This window comes from Cyanistes caeruleus, unplaced genomic scaffold, assembly GCF_971803275.1.
Source record: "Cyanistes caeruleus unplaced genomic scaffold, bCyaCae1.hap1.1 HAP1_SUPER_29, whole genome shotgun sequence".
Taxonomy (NCBI): Eukaryota; Metazoa; Chordata; class Aves; order Passeriformes; family Paridae; genus Cyanistes; species Cyanistes caeruleus.
In genome coordinates this window covers 157,600-165,256 of record NW_028256297.1, presented here as the reverse complement: position 1 = coordinate 165,256, position 7,657 = coordinate 157,600, and the positions used below count along the sequence as shown (strand labels likewise).

At 42.0% G+C, this 7,657-nt stretch overlaps 1 pseudogene; it reads left to right on the top strand.

Annotated features, from left to right (window-relative positions):
• The first annotated feature begins 7,515 nt into the window (after positions 1–7,515).
• LOC111942913 (5S ribosomal RNA) lies at positions 7,516–7,634 on the top strand (annotated as a pseudogene).
• The last annotated feature ends 23 nt before the right edge of the window (positions 7,635–7,657 follow it).

Below are 7,657 nucleotides of genomic sequence, written 5' to 3'. Positions count from 1 at the left end.
GTGAAGTGAAAATGCTTTCAAAGGGGGAAATGATAGTAAAAGGTATTAAAATCCTAGAAAATTTGGGGACTTAGAAAGAAAGTTGGGTTTGGCAAGCTCTGGGAAAAGTAGGCCCTGGGAAATGTTAGGCCTTGTGCTTGCTAAAGATCTTGTGAAACTGCACCTGTGTAATCAATATATGATAAATGATACAATTGTTAGATGTGATGAGATATAATTATTGTTTAAAGAACATAAGGAACAATGTTAGGGGGTTGAGGGGGATCACGAGAAATCCATGCTTGGGTAAAAACAATGCAAACAATAGAACAGTGTAAGTTTAATAATTAATATCTAAGTTGTATAATGATAGAGTATAGAACATGTTCAGCTCAAAAGCAAGATGGGTCAGATTTGGGTCTTTGTATCCATGACACCCAGAGCTCTTCAATAAAGCACCTTCATATAATCCATATAATTCATATAATAAATATAAATAAAAATAAATATAAAGCACCTTCATATAATTCCATGATTATGTGTGTTCCTGAACACTAACAATTTCATCAAATTTTACTGGAATTTTGTGGGATTTTGAGGAGACTTGAAGAATTTTGAGGAATTTTTCTTAGATTTCATGGGAATTGTTGAAGATTTTGTCGGTTGTTTCTAGAATTTAAGTTTTGAGAATATTTAGGAAATTTTGTGGGATTTTCCCAGAATTTTGTGGGATTTCTCTAGAATTTTGTGGGATATTGAGGAGATGTAGGATGTTTCTGAAATTTTGTGGGATTTTGAGAAAATTCAGGGAATTTTGTGGGATTTTTCTTGAATTCTGTGGACATTTGTGGACATTTTGTGGGATGTTGCTGGAATTTTGTAGGATATTGAGGAGATTTTGTGGAAATTTGTGGGAATTCTCTGGAATTTTGTGGAATTTCTCTGGAATTTTGTGGAATGTTTCTGGAATTTTGTGGGATTTTTGTGGGATTTTTGTGGGATTTTGAGGAGACTTGAAGAATTTTGAGGATTTTTTCTTAGATTTTGTGGGAATTGGAGATTTTGTCGGAGGTTTCTGGAATTTGATTGGGTTTTAAGAAGATTTAGGGAATTTTGTGGAATTTCTCTTGAATTTTGTGTGATTTTGGAAACACTTGAAGAATTTTGTGGGATTTTTCTTGAATTTTGTGGGGCTTTTCAAGAATTTTCTGGGATTTTTCTTGAATTTTGTGGACATTTGTGGATATTTTGTGGGATGTTGCTGGAATTTGGTTGAGTTTTGAAATTATTTAGGGAATTTTGTGGGATTTTTCTGGAATTTTGTGAGGCTTTTCCAGAATTTTGTGGGATATGGAGGAGACTTGAATTTTGAGGGATTTTTCTTAGATTTTGTGGAAATTTGTGGAGATTTTGTGAGATATCTCTGGAATTTGGTTGGGTTTTCAGAAGATTTAGGTATTTTTTTAATTTTACTGCTATTTTTGTGATTTTGCTGGAGTGTTGTGAAATTTTATGGAATGTTTTGGAATTTTCTGGAGTTTTGTGGGATTTGGAGGAGACGATGAATTTTGAGGGATTTTCTGGAATTTTGTGTAAATTTGTAGAGATTTTGTGGAATGTTTCTGGAATTTGGTAGGCTTCTCAGAAGTTGTAGGGATTTTTCTGGGACTTTTCTGGAATTTTTTGATTTTTTCTGGTATTTGTGGGATATTGAGGGGATTTTGTGGGATGTTTCTGAATTTTTTTGGCGTTTTTGTGGAATTTTGAAGGATATTGAGGGATTTTTAGGTATCTTGAATTTTGAGGGATTTTTCTTATATTTTTTGGAAATTTGTGGGATTTTTGTGGGATGTTTTTGGGATTTTAGTAGGGTTTTGAGAAATTTCAAGTAATTTTGTGGGATTTTTCTGCAATTTCCTGTGATTTTTCGTGAATTTTGTCGATGTTGAGAAAATGTGAAGAATTTTGTGGTAATTTTCTGGATTTTTTCTGTAATTTTTCCTGAATTTTTTGGGAATTAGAGGAGATTTTGTGGGGTTTTTTTTGAATTTCGTGGGATTTTTGTGTAATTTCATCAGATTTTTCTGGAATTTTGTGGAGGTGTTGTGAAATTTTGTGGATTTTTTAAAGAATTCTTTGGGATATTTAAAAGTTTTAGGGAATTTTGTAGGATATTTCTAAAATTTCGTGAGATGTTTCTGGAATTTTCAGGATTTTGAAGCGGTTGGGGAATTCTGTGAGATTTTTCTGGAATTTTGTGGGAATTTGAGGAGATTTTGTAGGATTTTTGTGGAATTTTGTGAAGTTTTTCTGGAATTTTGTAGGATTTTGAGAACATTTGGGGAGATTTTTATGAAGATTTTGATGAAAAAAACAAGGGAAAAAAGGGGGAAAACTGCTGAAATTTTGGTAAAGAAAGGAGAAAAGCAAAACCATCCAAATGGACCTGAACTCCGCACTAAATTTGCATGGTTTGGCCTAACATCAGCCAAATGGGGTTAAAATCATCCCAAGGAGTCCAAAGTGCAACCACAAGGGCATAAAAATGCCCAAAGTGGTGTCAAACCCACTCCAAATGGCCTAAAATCACCCTGGGATCTCCCAAATGGGTGCAAGATCCACCCTGAAAGTCGCTGGTTTTGCCTCAAATCACCCAAAGGGCCCCAACATCAGCCAAAGTGGCCTGAAACGCCCAAAAGGGACCTGAAATCACCCGAAAAGGGCTCGGTTCGAGAGGCACCAGGACAGGGAGCGAGACCCAGATGGAGACTGAGACCGAGACTGAGACCTAGAGCGGGTCTGAGACTGGGACTGAATCCGGCACCAGCACTGAGACCGGCACCGCTCCGGCACCGGGTCTGAGACCGGGACCGGCACCACTGCGCCATTGAGATCGACACCGTGACCGGAATCGGCTCCGGGAGTGCCCCGGGACTGCTCCGAGACTGAGAGCGAGGCCAGCACAGGGGCTGGGATCAACACCAGGAGCGCTCCCAGAGCAGAACAGGGATCTCCGAGTGTTCTCAGTGTGGGAAGAGGTTTCCCAACAGATCCATTCTCTTCCGGCGCTATCGGATTCACAGGGATGAGAGGCCTTTCCGTTGCCCCGACTGCGGGAAGGGCTTCAAGCAAAACAGCAACCTGGTCAAGCAGCGGCGCATCCACAGAGGGGAGAGGCCCCACGAGTGTTCCCAGTGTGGGAAGAGCTTCTCATAGAGCTCTCACTTGACCCGACACCAACGGAGGCACCGGCAAGGGAAGCCCTGTGAGTGCCCCGAGTGCGGGAAGAGCTTCGTGCGCTGCTGCAGCTCCATCCCCCACTGGAGGAGCCACCTTGGGCACATTCCCTGGGATCCACCTTGGCAGTACACCTGGCTGCTTATCCTTCTCCTTTGGTCACAGTTTGCTTCTCATCTGTTGGGTTTAAAGCAAGATAAGCACCCTGACCCGCTCCAGCACGGCAGCCACTCTCCAACTGCTCGGTCCATATCTCACAGCATCAATGTGATGGATGACGAATATGGTGATTTATTGCAGGCAAACTTAGCATTTTATAGGCTGGGGTCACTGTGTTACTCCCATCTACATACGTCACACCTAGGTGCTATTGGCTAATTGCAGGAGGTTTTACTATCCTAGCAGAGAGGGGTTTTTGCTAACTTTCTGTTACATCCCGAAATCTTCCGCATTGCCAGGCCTTAAACTACAACACTCATCTCCATTTCTTTGCACTCCAAAAGCCAGGAGGGATCGATCTGTCACCTCAAAACAACTCAATCCCACGGAAAACAGCTCCATTTTACCCCCAAAGGGCTCAATCCCAACTCAAAAGGGCTTGTTCCACCTCAGAAAATCTCAATCCTATGCTAAAATAATGGATCAGGAGAAATGCAGAATGTCATTTATAATCTACACAATAGTAAGTGAATAGAAATTTGCCCCTTGGAAGAAATGCTAGAGAGTATATAAAAATACAATATTCGGTTTCAATTACTTATGCTGAACAGCACTGGAAGAAATCCCAGTTGGAATTCTAATACCATTTCAGAGTGTCTTCATTCCTGCTCCTCTAAGAACATAAAAGCAATGATGTATTGACAGTCAAGGCAATGCAAGATAAATGCAGTCTTAGGAAAAACCTTGATATAATCTAAGTAAATTTGGAGAGCACACATTTCTCTGTATGTTGTACAGCTCCAGACATATTGTTGTAATAAATATCTTTCCCGTGGCATCAGGAATTACAGGAGCATGCAAGTAAAATGATCATTGCCCTCTCCCCCCCAAGTTTTACTCTTTAAATAGATCTTTTAGAGCTCAATGTACTTATCAAAAAGAGGACTGAGGGGTTATTTGATCATATTTTCTAACTGCCTTCTCAGGGTAGAAGTACAGGATATGAAATAAGTGTTTCATCTAGCAGCAAACAATACTATGGGTACAAAAGATGCAAACATTCAGGACAAAATACTTATCAAACTTTTTTATTATTTTTTTTTTTTAATGTGGAGTGAATGGCCAGTAAATGAAAACATGAAGAAAAGAGTAGATGCCTCATAACTCAATGTCATCAAAGCCAGACTGAATGCTTCTGCGGAAAATGCCAAGCACTAGGTCTAAGTTGTGGCCTTGAAATCAAAATTAACCAATGTGACTGGCCCTAATCACTTGTATCTTTAAAACCAACTTCTCCCTCTAATTTGCATTTCTGCCTTGCCTTGTATAATGCTGGTAGTTTTCATTCACCTATTGAAATACTTCTTCAATTCAAAGCAATGTATGTACTTGACCGTGATAAATGCACAAACAAGGCTGGGAAATATTTTCATATCACATGGATAAAACCTGAGATAGGCCAAATAAATTTAGCAGAAGCATGTGAGGACATAATCTGCAGAGTCTGCTGGTGATGCAGAATTGTAGAGGTCAACACTAAGAAAAAAAGTCATGCTGGACACAGATATAGGTTTGGACAGAAGTGGGGGGAGAGCAGGCCTACAGAAAAGGATCAGGGGGTGTTGGCTAAAGAGGAGTCAGCATGTGCCCCCAGGGAACGTCATGCTGGGGCAAATGAAACACAGCATCATTAATTGGTCAAAAGGGGGAATTACCCAGCAGTGCTGGCAACGGGGGGAAATGAGGCTGAGCAGCAAACTCTTTGCTCTCTCCAGACACCTGAGGAAGGCAATGTGCTGATCTCTTCTCCCTGGTATCCAGTGATAAGATATATGGGAATGGTTCCAAACTGAGCGAGATGAGGTTTAGGAAGCATTTTTATCAATAGAGATTGGTCAAACACTTCCTAACAGGCTTCCTAAAGAGATGGTTGATGGTTCCAAGCCTGTCTGTTTGAGAGGTACTTGAACAATGAGCTGAATAACATTCTTAACATTTTGCTCAGCTCTGAATTGATTCAAGCAGTTGAAGGAGGACATGGGACTGCTGGAGACCATGGATATGATCAGAGGGCTGGAACACCTCTCCTATGATGACAAGCTGAGAGAGTTTGGTTTGTTCAGCCTGGAGAACAGAAGGCTCTGGGGCAACCTTAAAGCACCTTAAAGGGGGGCTCCAAGAAAGATGGAGAGACTTTTAAAGGACATGTAGTGATAGGATAAGGGGAAATGACTTGAAACCAAAAGAAAGTACATTTAGATGAAATGTTAGAAATTCTTTAGGGTGAGGCTGGTGAGGCACTGGAACAGGTTGCCCAGAGAAGCTGCGGATGCTCCATGCCTGAAAATGTTCAAGAGCAGGCTGGACAAGGCTTGGAGTAACCTGCTCTAGAGGAAGGTGTCCCTGCCCGTGGCAGCGTGATTGGAACTAGATGATCTTCAAAGTCCCTTCCAACCCAAGCCATTCTATGATTCTGTCATTCTATGACTGGTGTAGGACTCTTCCAACTGAAATAGTTTTTTCCACTTTTTTTGTTGTGTGACCTTCATGACTCAATGCTCAGCTCACTGAGGCAATCTGCCTTCCCAAAAGGAACAGAAATGGAAGGCCCCATGAAACACTTAGATGATTTCACACAGTCTCCTGGGAAAATACAGGTAAGCAGATATTCCAGTCCGTGCACAGTTCTTCATTGACATAATGCATGAATTTGAAGCAGGGCCATCACCTCAAGGTTACTGTAAACTTCCAGACATAGGTGTCACAAGAAACATCGGACTCATATTTGTATTCCAAGTCCATCAGTCTAAGAAAACAGATCTCCTTGCAGAACCACTCTATATCTCAAATATTGAGCTGCATGCCTTTGCAGGAATAGCTCAAATTTTTCCTGTGTGAAGAAATGCCCTCATACAGGCTTAAATATATACTTCTACAGGAACTTGATCTCAAAGTATGGCTGAGTGGAGCACTTGGTGCTTAAAATGGCAGCAAACTTGTGTTAGTGCTATTCACAGACAGATCCATCCCGAGCAATTCCTTTGATCCTTAACTCTTTCATACTCCCATCCTTGTCATCTCCCTACCTAGCTGCCTACAGATACTCCATCTTAAAATTCAAATAGTTCTGTTTTTGGAGACACCTTCAATTTTCTGACACCTCTACTTCTCTGACACCTCTAAATAGTTTTCTTTACTGTTTGCCACACACCCTGGAGCAGTGTCCCATTCCTGCCCCTCCCTCCTCTCCTCTCCCCAATCCCAGATGGTATCTATTTTTTCTTATCTTCTAGCCTTTTGTCTTTTTCCACCTCCATATATGCATCTAGAGACATACACACTATTTTTGTTTGGCTGTGGAAAGTTTGTCTTTTCAGTTCCTTACAAAGTATTTGAAAAGATAGCATTTTTTGGCATTTAATTAAAGGCCATAAAATATCCCAAATGATGCCTTAGAGAAAAAGGCAGCAAACACTTTTGAAAGTACTGGCTTGTGGTCACTGATGGAAATCCAGCCCCTTAGCCCAAGTGAAAGGGGCATAGCCCATGTATTTGGAATGACAGTTGTGTGTTCTCTTGGTTAGATTGTGCTCCTGTTATTAAATAAACTGATAAAGTCCTCCAAGAAAGATGAAGCTGTGGTTGGTTGCTTGGGCTTTTAAAAATTATGATTTTTAAATGACACATTGTGGCATCTCCCTATGGCCACAGACTTGTGGCCAGAAGTTACACAGAAAAAAAGGACAATATTCTGTCTGCTTTCAAATGTCACACCTGCACTGTGTGAAGAACTCCTGGTGACATTGAGGCCATTTAATTTTGGACCATCTATTCCTATTATATGGCAGAGACTAATAACTTTGAACAGTAGCACAGGTGCTGGCAGGTGCCTTGTTTTCCTTGGGCAGCCATGGCGAGGGGCAGGAGCTTGTGGGCACAGGTGGCTGGTGGTGCCTTGTGTGCCTGGCGTGGTGTGGGTTTTGTGCTTTGTGTGGCCTGTGTGTTGCTGGCTGTGGCTCCGAGTCCGCTGTGGCCATAGGCAGCCCTGGTGGCCGGGCTGTGTGCTCTGCATGTCTGGGCTGTGTTGGTGAGGCTGCGGGGCACGGCAGGAAGGTGGGCGCTCCTGAGAGAGGAAGCAGTGCCTACAGCCAGACCGCCCTGAGAGCGCCCGATCCCGACTGATCTCGGAAGCTAAGCAGGGTCGGGCCCGGTCAGTACTTGGATGGGAGACCGCCGGCGAACACCGGGTGCTGTAGACTTCTTTTGCCGCGCACCAGCCACT